An 11,027-nucleotide genomic window follows, 5' to 3' on the forward strand; every position below is an offset into this window, starting at 1 on the left:
AAAATTACCGCACAAAAACAAGGAAATGCCGCAAACGAAAATCAGTGTCGTAAAAGCTTATATGGAGTTGACATAAAAAAAAATGTTTATGGATAAAATATAAAAATACTCTAACTCAAAAGTATATTTCACTATTTATATCTCCAAATGTTTTAACATAACAAAAACAGGACGAAAAGGATATACTGTTAGTATAAGACGACAAGTCGTAATCGAAAACTGGACGTTGCTAAATTTAGAAATTCTTATTGAAATTAATTTTAGTAATCTTTAATCATTCATAGTTGAAATGTGATTTTTCGTGCAAGTAGAATAGAAAACAAATTCGAATTTAATGTAGAAAGTTTCATTATTTTTATCACGTTCATAAAATTATTTTGTTGTTGACGGCAACAAGAGGGTGGTTTCGCCTTTATTTACTCAATTTTTAAATTTGTGATTCAATTGTACTATAGGGATGTTAGAATATCTCGCTCATTTCCCTTGGTATTCGGCAAAATGATAAATTTACTGATTAATACCTTCAATTAAAAAAGAATGTGATTCTACTTTTTTAGACGCTTAAGTGTAAGCATCTAAAAAAAAAATTGTCGGAAGGAAAAAGAAAACAATTTAAGGTTCAGGTTCACGTGTACTGTACGACGGCACTCCTCCCTCCCCCTGATATTTTTTTTCCAATTTTTTTCTATAAGATTAGGAATATTTCAGTGTAAAAGTTTGTTATAAGTGAGCAGACGACAAGAAAGAATCCAAGCAGTTTGTGTGTGTGTGTGTGTGTGTGCGCGCGCACGCGCGTTGCGCTTTGTTTCTCTCTGTTTTAGTTTTCTTATCAGTGTGTTTTTCCTGGGGATGAGGCATTCTACCGGATACCAAACATTCTCCCAATAGTTTAGTTATTCCAATTGAGAGATCTTTTTAAGATTCTAACCGCCCCTTTAAGTGTTATTGTTTGTATTTCTTTTGCACTTGGTTCACCGGGTATATTCGCCAGATAGTTGTTTTAAATTCTTTTTCATTGGCCAGTTGCTCCTATAGTGATTGGTATGATTGATACCTTCTTAAGATTCCAGTTTCTTTTCATGTCGTACATAAGTCCTTGGTATTTTGTTACTCACAGAAGAAAGAACAACACCTTTAAGATAAAACAACGGAAAAAGGTTTATTAAGCAGATATAGGAAGTAGACTGACCAGGATTAAGTCAGTTGTTTCTTTGCTGCAGATTGATATGCCAAAGCGCCCAGTGAGTCGTCAGCTTCTCTGGTAAGAGTTGATAAGTTGTCGCATTTGGTGGACAGTAACAGAAGAGGAGGTTTTTTTTTTGGTTTTTTTTTTGCTTGCCGGTTGTGTTCCTTCTGACGAATTGTCTGTGTTTCTTCAAGGGGCTAAAAATGGTTCCAAGGGATAGATGGTATTTATCCGCTCTGATTACTCAGTTGTGGCCGAATTGCTTAGCATAGAGGCATCAATTCAAAGAAGAAAATAGTTCTTTGTTTGTGGCAATAAATATTGTAATGTTGCAGGAACAAACAAAGCAAATAAATAAAATCTTTGCTTCCTTTTGACCACGTGGTGTCCTATTTTTCCTTTTTCTTTTTGCGTCAGCTTGCACACACTTCCTAATTTGCATATGCATTCAAACGCTGCTCCAACTGCTAATACAATCGCTTGCCATCCATCCTTTGGCTGTTGCTATTTACCTACGTGCTTACATGTGCTCTGTTGCCATATTTGGTTTCGCTGTTTCTTTAAAAGGTGTCTTTATGGAATTAATAGTTTTCTTTGTTTTTGTTTTTTGTTTGTTTTTTGTTTTTAGTGAAAATTCCATAAAAGAATTGTTTACAGACAAAATGGGCATGTAACAAAGTTAAATGCCACAAAGAAATGGTTACCAAATTTTTATAAAGGATGGCCAAACTTTTGTATGCCATATGCATGGTATTAGTGAGATTACAGCCATTTTACACATGTGATGTTTCAGGTAGTTCGGCCATGCACAATATGCCACTTTTTGCATTAACTCGATAACCACATTTGGATATTCCAAACACGAGAGAGTATGGTAAACCAAGGAAGACATGGTTTCAGTGCATAATTTGCACTATAACTATAATGGTTGATGTTCATCCTTTCAATCTGACTATATAGCATCCTAAATACCAAAACTGGATGAAGAAGAGACACTAATTCTTTTCACTTTTAATCTTTTTTATTTCCAATCCAGAAAAAATATTTTCTATAAGTTGGGCAAAAATATCAAGAAATCAATTATTTATATAAATAAAACAGATGTACATGTGTCTGTCTGCGTGTAAATATTTAACCGATAAACTCTTAAAACTACTGGTCACATAACACTGAAATTAACAGGAAATAGTAATCATACATCAAGGATGGTTTATAACCAGTAAAATCTTTCGATGAATGATGCATACAGGCATGTATCTGCAAGTTGAAATGCAAAATGTTCATTTCAACTTAGACATATTTTTTACTTCTATCTGCACATTCCCAAATTCAATTCATTTCTTCGAGTCGTTTAATATTAAATCTTCATTGTCTATCTTTCGACTGCCACATTGGTATAGAATGCAGCTGGAGTGCTAAATATTTTGGTTTCGATTCTAGCTAATGGCCCCCAAGTCATTGTTTTTAACTTTTGAAATCACTACGATATATTAGGTACAATATAATATTCAATAAAAAATTGGCTCTGTAATAATAAATACAAAATCTGCATAAATTAAAATATATTTAATGAAGGGATCAGCTTTCCTAATAATATAATGCAAGCTGAACCATGAGGAACACTCTGGGAATATTACGTTTCTGAATTTTTGAGATGAGGACTGTTTTATTTGGATTCTTCAGATTACTGTTCTTGTTTTGAGTGTTATCTTAGTCTTGGCATTCCATGTTTAAAGGTGCAACTTGTATACGCAAAACCAAAACCCATCAAAGCCGATAAATATGTACAAGTGTACGACGGCTAAGGAACTTAATTCTTTCTTTAACATATATTTTACAACCCGGCAAGGCCAGGCGCCTTCCCATCCCCACTAGTCACTAATAAATTTATTCAGTGTCAGATTTTTAATCAATATCTTAAAAGTTCATACAAAAATATCTACTTCTAAAAACAACCCTCAGGATTAAGAAAAACAAATATATTGAGCGGGTCAAATTCTCTAGTGGCAGCTTCATCAGAAAGATTATTATAAATCCATATAATAAAATTCTAAATGTTTATTTATTTATTTATGTGTGTGTATATACCAATAAGGCTTTCGAACGGATGCACCGAATCGAAAAATTCTTTTTTTCCCCTGAAAGGTGTGAGTCCCTAGATTGTCCTTATCTATATATGGTTCGTAACAAATAATGCCGAGTCACATAAAAAGACCAAAATAAGGATTTGGGGGGCCGTTTCATTTTTGTCAAAAAAGTTATCTGACCATGTCAATGGAATTTAGCACTGTCTGTATACTTGTGGTGCAATGGATAACGCGTCTGACTACAGATCAGAAGATTCCGGGTTCAAATCCTGGCAAGTTCGTAATAATTTTAACAATTTATCTTTACCTTTAGTTCGGATATTTTTTGTTTTTTCAGTGATTTTGTTTTGTGTATATGGGAATTTCCTATACTCCGAGTTCACAGTCTAAGCATTAATGGTAAGACGATGCTGAGTGTACTCGATTTTGTGTTTGACTCAGCATTGTGTGTGCCAATGCGTTGCAGCCACTAGTAAATCCATATAATTTTGCCATACGAAAGGAAATTGATTTATCTGCAAGTTTCCCAAATGTGTATTTTTATTTGTAACTTATCTGTGAGATACAAAAACAAAAATATCCATTTTTTTTAATAGATTTTGTTCCAGCACAAAATTATATAAAAACAACTGACAAACAAATTATTTTTATTTATTTATATTTTTTTTTTACAAGGGAGTCACCACTTATCCAGGCCTGAAGGCCACTCAAGGATAAGAGTTAATAAATGTAAGGTGGTAGTGTAGTAATCGATAATGGTGTAAGTTGGGTAGAATTTGATTATTTAAACAACAAGAACATGTTTACATTGGATTAGAATATTATGATGTTGTAGTCGACCGGGAAGCAGGCTAGCAGAACAGTGTTCCACAAGTAGGAAAGAAGCTTTGTTCATGAAATCTACATTTAAATTTAGGCACAGATAGAGAATAGAGGAAATTGTTGACAGTGGTTGTACGAGAGCCAAGTGTTTTTTGTGAAAGTCTGGCAAGTGGGGACCATAGAGATTGGAACACAGATGAGCTCTTGCCATGAAAATAATGATAGAGCAGAGGCAGGTAAGTGTTTAACATAATTTTGATATATTTCATTTTAGCCTTATTTTTCTTTTAATGAAAAAGTTTATGATAAGAAAATCTCCAAATATTGCAAAACTTCTATATAAACAAGTGAAGCATGCATGGTCTCCCGTGAGTGCACAGTAAACGAGGCATGAAATATGACTAAGTTCAGCATTTGCGCCCCTCCCCACGCATCAAATCCTGGTTAAAAATTAACAAACGGTGCAGTTTTAGGCCTTAACATAAATTTGAGTTCAGCACCATGCAGAAAAGAAATGACTAAGTCCATCATTTGCCCCTCCCCCATTTAGACCCAAAAGTCCCCAAGGCCTTAACATATTTAAATTTGAGTTCAACACCATGCAAAATTGCTAAATAGACATACACAGAAAAAATTTTGGACAAATATGGTAAAATAGTCCCAAAATGGAGTGTTTTTATTAGCCCTAAAAGAGCCCTTGGGACACACCCAGACAAAATTATATAGAAATCAGTTAGTTACAACTTTTCAGAAAGTTTTATAAAAATCCAAGGTTTCAATTTTTTTTTAATAAGCACAAAGGTGTCAATTTTAGCCATTTTAACCCGAAAGGCACCCCTAGTGGGAGCAACCAGAGTTTTCCCAGAAAATCCGTTCTGTTACTTTTTTTACTCATATCATATAATGTTCAATGTTTGTGCAAAATTTCAAAATATTCCAAGGTGTAGTTATTGAGAAAATAAGAGGCAGACGAATGGATGAACGGACAAGGGTGAATTTACAGGTCCACCCTCCTTTTGTCAGGGAACCAACAAACTTAAATCAGCAGCATTTAATGACATTTTTTGATAAGAGGGTCTATATGAACACAGGCAGTTACTTTTATGCTGTGGTTGTGTACTTTTCGACACTTGTTATTGGAATCGGTAATTGTATCAGAATTAGAGAAAAAAAAAAAAAAAATTGTAGAATTATCCATGACTCATCAAAAGATTAAGTTAGATACTGGAACGTCTGTTCTACAGGCAAAACATTCATGGCATCAACTATGAGTGAAAAGGGAATTATTCAAATTACAAGACAAGAGATGGCGGTTATTTGTTGCTCCTTTGATGAATGCATTAAATTTTCACATTTTCTAGAACACAATCAATAATAATAAAAAAAAAAAAATTATATTCATGGAATCTCTATTTAATATATAAAAAGCATTTCGTGTGTTTGTGTGAGTTCCTTCCATATGGACTCTGAAATGACTGGGCCACTTTTTAAAAATTTTACACAAATGTACTTTGTCCCTGGGAGTGTTCTTAGATTTTGTATCTGAAATGCCTTTGATAAGTATCAAAAATGGATAAGCGAAAAAATCTGACGAAAGAAGGAACAGTCTGATTTTGACCAAAGTTGATAGTTTTATACAGCCTCATATCACAAGTGCATTTTAGAAGATTTATCATCAAACAAGCAGAAGGGTTCAGCATACAAAATCAACAGTAAGTGCTTTGATAAGACAGGTGCGCGTTTGAAATGAATCTTTCTGTTTAGAGCACAATTGAACTATGATACTTCACTTCTGCATTTAAAACTTTAATTCAAGCCATTATATATAAAAAATAATTTTATAAAATCAAAAGTAGGTTCTCTACAGTGCAATGTAGGCTAGAATGTATTGTGGACTAAGTAACTGTGGGGAGGCATGTGAAACTTCCTCTTTCTGCATTGTAGTTAGTCCCCAACTAGAGTAGGAAATCAATTTGATTAAAACATGGGCGATTTCACCAATTTCGATGATAAAAGTATTCAAAGTGTGGAACTTTCGTTAATTCTTGTTTAATCCCGGGCAACATCGAATATTCCTGCTAGTCGTTAATAAAATTCACAATTCTTTCTTCATATTTGGTCAGATAAAGAGTGGGAGAAATTATTGATAGTGCTTTCAGCTAGACAAGTGTTTCTTGTGAAAATTTGGCGAGGGGGGGCATCAATTGGAGCTCAGACGAGCACTTGCCACAAAAATAACGATAAAGCAGAGAGACTTGCAACATCTCTTTTGTGAGAAAGAGGTTGCAGGGAAGAGAAAAGGGCGTCCTCTACTAGACTACAAAGTCTATTTTGAACTATCAAGGCAGAATAATTCTTTTCTAGTAACTCCTGCCCAGATGTGGCAACAGTACTCCATGGACATACCTATATATAGGTAGAGAGTTGCATCAGAAGTGAGATATCTACTAGATCGATAAAAGGTTCTCACCATTTTTCCAGCAACCTTGGCAACAGATTTGATGTATTTTTTTTTAACTTTTAAAATTAGTACTATATATCTTTTAATCTTATATATATATATATATATATATATATATGAGAGAGAGAGTTCCTTATAAACTCCTAAACGGCTGGGCTGATTTTTTTTAAATTTCACAATTTGTCTGGCAGTGTTTTTATGTAGGTTTTGTATCGGAATGTGTGATTAGTATCGAAAAATCGATAGTTGAAACAAATCTGATTATAAAAAAAAAAAAAAAAAAAAAAAAAAGTCCAATTTTGACCAAACAACTTAACTTCAGAAGTGCATTTTACAAGTTTTTATCACCGTACAAGTAGAAAGGCTCAGCCTATAAAATCAACTATAAATTCTTTTCGAAGACAGGGCCACATTCGAAATTAATGTTTCTTTTAGAGTACAATTGAACCATGATACTTGACATGTGTATGTTTAACTTTAGCTAAGTGATTATGTAAAAACAATTTCATAAAATCAACAGTTCTTTGATAAGACAGGAATGCATTCAAAATGAATGGTTCTTTTTAGACCACAATTGAACCATGATACTTGACTTTTGCATTTTGAACTTTAAGTGAAGCCATTATTTACAGATAATTTTATAAAATCAACAGTAGATTCTATACAGTGCAATGTAGACTACAATGTATTGTGGACTAAGTCACTGCGGGGAGGCATGTGAAGTTTCCTCCTTGTGCACCATGGTTAGTCCTTGACTAGAGTAGGCAATCAAATGATTCGATTGAAAAATGAGTGATTTCACCAATTTCGAGGACAATAAAAAATATTGGAAGTGTGGAACATGTTAATCCTCGTTCAATCCTGGGCAACATCGAATCTTCCTGTTAGTCGTTAATAAAATTCACAATCCTGTCTTCATATTTGCGGGAGGCATGTGAAGCTCCTTCTTGGTGCACTACCGTATGTAAAGGGTCTCTAACTAGAGCAGGCAATCAACCGATTTGATTTAGAAATGGACGATTTCACCGATTTAGAGAACAATAAAAGTATGGGAGGATCACACATTTGTTGATGCTCATTCAATCCAAGACAATGTTGGGTCTCCCTACAAGTATATATTATATTCAATAGAGAATTGACTCTAATCTATACTATTAATAAAATTCTAAATGTTTGTGTGTGTGTGTGTGTGTGTGTGTATACACCAATAAAACTTTCAAATAGATGCACCGAATTGAAAAATTCTTTTTTTTTTCCTGAAAAGGTGTAAATCCCTAGTTTTGTGGAAATGTCGAAAAAGTTATGCGCACATGTCAACAGAATTTAGCACTGTTGTATAGTCACGGTAACATCTTTCGGCATACGGTCAGGACTTGTGGCGCGATGGATAATGCATCCGACTACGGATCAGAAGATTCCAGGTTCGAATCCTGGCAAGTTTGTCATAATTTTATCCAACGTTTACTCATTATCCTTACCCTTAGTTTGGATGTTTTTGTTTTTTTCAGTGATTTTATTTTGTGCATATGGGAATTTCCCATACTCTGAGTTCACAAGGTAAGCGTTGATGGTAAGTGCACTCGATTTTGTGTGAACCAACATGGTGCAGCCGCTAGTATTCAATAAAGAATTGGCTCTTCAATAATAAATATAGAATCTGCATGAATTAAAATATATTCAAGTATATTTTATGACTTGGCAAGGTCAGACGCCCTCCCGCTAGTATCAAATAAAGTTGTATTGAAAAAAAAAAAAAAAATTTATTGATGATTTCGTGGGTGAGATTTTAAGGGAAGGACAGACAACTTGTTCCTAAATGTCTGATTTCTCTGAACTTCAGTTAAGCAACTTTGGAAGGTACTACTCACTGTAAAGCTACACACATCTGCCAATAACCTATACAGTCACCATCCACGCAGTACTTTTGTCATCTTTGCTGGTGCAAAGAATTTCTAACCTAATATGTTACGTAGTACACATTTACACATGCATTAACATGTAGACACTTGTGATCCAACACATTATAGGAGAGCACATCGCAAAAGAGACCAAGACATAATAATTCAAACTCCCTTTTTTCCCTCTGTTGTAACAACATTTCCGGGTACTTTCCTTGATAAAACGTGATCATGTTTCTTCTCTCTGACCACTCGAATGTGATCGTGATCCTTATTGTCCTGAACGTGATTGTCAGTCTGTACACGTTCTTTTTATTGTCTTTTTCCTTACCACAAGGTCACTTCGCACTAGGCTCGGAATTGATATACAGCCGCCATAAGCACGTCCGTACAGACCTCAAACTAGCAATACACATGAAAAAATTGAAATAACTTGAAATATTTCAATATTGGTATGCATAGAGAGAGCTTGATGAGCTAAGAAAGAATCTTTTTAAATTTTTAAAATCTGATTAAAATTAAGGAAGTTATGGCTATTTTTGTGCCTCACACGTTTGGATATTTTTCCCTCTTTAAGACCATATGCGTTTCGTCACATTTTTTACACTACTTTTTCAGTAAAAATGTCATATCTTTGTTAAAACACAAGACTAAGAAATAAAATTTACCATATAAGTGTATTTTTGTACAAGGAATCAGAATATGCAACTGAAAATCTCCCAAAGTTTATGGTTTCCAAATAATCTGCAGTAAATGTGCATAAATATGCAGCAATTCCTTAAAAATGCCATGTATCCATAAACAGAAAAGAAGTTGGAGAACTCAAAGTTGAATTGCAATGTGCTTTATGTACAAAAAACTTAAATCTAAACATAAGACCATTTAAAAATGAATATATTGCAATATTTCTTTGGTATTATTGTAGATTAACACCTGTTTAACCCCACTCAACTCCTTCTGACCACCCCTCCAAAATGTGATTCTACCTTTTTAGGAAATTATGTATAAAATGCCATGAAAAATTTTAATGAAAGATAAACAAATTTTAGAATTGAATGTAAAATAATTTCCTATTACAGGTCATTCTAGCATTTTAGGGCAGTTAACTTTTTTTTTTCTATGGGAAAATATGCATGCTTTTTTTTTTTTTTTTTTAAGATGATTATGTGTAGTTTTAAGAGGGTTTCTATGCAATGAGAATATGGGGAGGGTTGCCATTCGGACTTTGAATTAATTGTAGGGCTAAGGAAAATTATGTGTGAACATACTGAAAACTTGACAGAGACAAAGCTAACAAAAACAATATTAGAGGGGGGAGCGGTTAGTTTCACAAAAATTTAATGTAAAATAATTCACCATTTCCTGGCCATTCTAGCATTTTAGGACAGTTAACCAATTTATTTTTATGTGTATTTTTGTTTAAGGGAGGATCTATTTTTTGTTTGTTTGTTTTAGATGCTTGTATGTGGCTTACAGAGGTATTTTGTTGGGGGGGAGGGCTTACCACTCGAACTTAGTGTTATTGTTAGGGTTAAGGAGTGTTTTAGGAGGAGACTTGCCACACATAATTTGTATTAGAGGTGAAGTTAAGAGCTTTTTTTCAAAAAGAGCGTTCAAAAATTTGTTGATTTCTATTTTCGAGGTTGAAGGTGTTAATTCCATAGGCCGTTTATACTACGCTGGAGCAGGTTGTAAAAATATCTTTCGCTTAATAAGTAGAAAAAAAAATAACGAAATAAAAAGCTTCCTAATTGTAGTTTGATGTGTTTTCTAACCGCTTTTAAAATTTCAAGAACATTGATATAGATTTTGAGGGTTTGTATTACTATACACAGATTCGAAAAAGTTGTCAAAAAAACAAATATATAACAAATAAATGTTATCAAAAGCAAGTTACTTTTCTACCTAACTGGATAATTTTTTAGTGTTTTTATTTAATGTAACATGTTTATTCAGCTTGAAAACAGTGTTTACCGAGGTTTTGGAAAATTTAAAACGCCGCCCGACTCTCTTGAAACGGTAAATTTGGGGAAAAGAGTTAAAAATAAAAAAAGTAGACAAAATACTGCTAGAAACTCGTTCAATATATGTTACCATGACATGGGCTGACATATTCGGTGATTTTTTAACAGTATTTTGTATAGTTTTTTTTATTTTTAACTCCTTTTCTCAAACTTACCGTATCAAAGAGAGTCGGGCCGGGCGCCATTTTTAATTTTCCACGGTAAACACTGTTTTTCGAGCTGAATAAACATGTTACATTGAATGAAAACACAAAAAATATATCCAGTATGGTAGAAAAGTAACTTATCTTGCCTTTGATAACATTTATTTGTTATATATTTGTTTTTTGACAACTTTTTCGAATCTATGTATAAACGAGATTTTGATACTTATTTTGATTTTGAAAAAAAAAACATTTGTGGCTGTTCGCAGTAAAACATTGTTTTAATTCGTTGTTCAAAACTAATTTAAAGAATAAAAGTGCATGCAAGCTATATATCTACAAAAGTTTTTGTTTTTTTAACCATGTTTTTAAATTTGACGAGATTTGTGAGAAATTGCAACAGATT

The sequence above is a fragment of the Euprymna scolopes genome, chromosome 18 (genome assembly GCF_053919585.1).
Source record: "Euprymna scolopes isolate OS-2025 chromosome 18, ASM5391958v1, whole genome shotgun sequence".
Lineage (NCBI taxonomy): Eukaryota > Metazoa > Mollusca > Cephalopoda > Sepiida > Sepiolidae > Euprymna > Euprymna scolopes.